At 36.2% G+C, this 1,543-nt stretch overlaps 1 pseudogene; it reads right to left on the reverse strand.

Moving 5' to 3' along the window:
- Window positions 1-845: 845 nt before the first annotated feature.
- LOC118612222 lies at window positions 846-964 on the reverse strand (annotated as a pseudogene).
- Window positions 965-1,543: the final 579 nt, after the last annotated feature.

Consider the following 1,543-nt stretch of genomic DNA (forward strand, 5'->3'; position numbering starts at 1 on the left):
ATAAAAGGCTGAGCCGTTTTTTTTATAACTCAGTTTGTCTTCTGCATCAATGAGACTTTTTAGTCCATATCTTTCAGAGGGCTTTTAGTTCTTGAAGCTTTGTGTATTTCCAAGAAATAATATATTCTTTACTTTCACATAGTCTGCATTATCAAGCTTATCTTGCCATTATGACCAGATTTCTTAATACTACTGGAAATTTTGGGGTTGCATGCATTATATTTAATAAGGTCATTCAGAGTTTTTGTCCACAAGTGAATGAGGGATAATTCCATCTTTGGGACATTTAGCTAACAGATGATCTTGGAACAATTATGTATGACCACTGGTGTTGAAGACTTTCTAAATCCTTCTTTCAACTGGGGACCTCATAGCTCCCTGAGGTTCTGTTGACTTTTAAAAATATTTCTTTTCTGTTTTTTCACATTGGATAATTTCTATTTTTCTTTTTTATTCTGACATCTTAACCTGCTCCTAAGCTCATCCAGTGAATGTTTAATTTCAAATATGATCCTTTTCAGTCATAGAATTTCCATTTTGTTCTTTTTAAAAATAGTTTCAATTTCTTTGCCTAGATTCTCTCTCTTTGCATTAATTATGAAATTATGAGCATATTTTCTTTTATGTCCTAGAGTGTAGTCATAACAATTGATTTAAAATCTTTGTCTATGTCTGGATCATCTCAAAGATAGTATCTGCTGATGGTCTTTTTAATTTTTTTTACAGTAAGCAACCTACTTTATTTATTTTTTATTTTATTATTTTTTTAGGTGAGGCAACCCTTGGTTGATCTCACAGATTGCAAGGACCTTGTCAGTTTACAATCCCTTATTTTTTAATTTTTACGCTTACAGCACCTGGTCTTCCTGGGTCATCTCCCATCCAAGTACTAACCAGGCCCGACCCTGCTTAGCTTCCGAGATCAGACAGGATTGGGCTTGTTCAGGGTGGCATGACCATAGACAGCAACATACTTTAAAATAGAAACGCTTTTCTGTTTTTGGTTTTTTTTTTTTTTTTGGATGTCAAACAATTTTGGAATGTGTCTGGGATATTTTCGGTGAGATATTATGTAGATTGTGGATTCTGCTATTTTACTACAAAAAGCATTGCTGTTTTGATCTGGCAGGGAATTAACTTGAACCCCCAGTGCAAAGTCTGCCTTCCCTGTTTCACTCCAGTGTAACAGTGGTTGGTTAAGGTTCTGGGCCACGTTTATACACAGAATTTGGTTCTCTGGCCCTCATTTGAGATTTTCATCCTCATTTTCCAGCTGCTAGCTCTTCCCAGTCTCAGTTCTCTTATTCTTTAATTCAGTCAAACTTGAAAACGATATTTTTTTAAATTCCAGCTTTAGCCACATGGTACAGATCGGGACCTCCCCTCGGTTTAGAAACCACATAAATTGGACACTCGCCCAGTCGCCTTCCCTCTTCCCTTGTGTCGAGCCCCTGTCAGTATCTTTCTGCTTTTGTTTGTTCCTTAGTATCTTCGGGTAGTTGTTTTTATATTTCATCCAGAGTGTATAGTGGTTATTTGTGGG

The sequence above is a fragment of the Rousettus aegyptiacus genome, unplaced genomic scaffold (assembly GCF_014176215.1).
Source record: "Rousettus aegyptiacus isolate mRouAeg1 unplaced genomic scaffold, mRouAeg1.p scaffold_m13_p_15, whole genome shotgun sequence".
Lineage (NCBI taxonomy): Eukaryota > Metazoa > Chordata > Mammalia > Chiroptera > Pteropodidae > Rousettus > Rousettus aegyptiacus.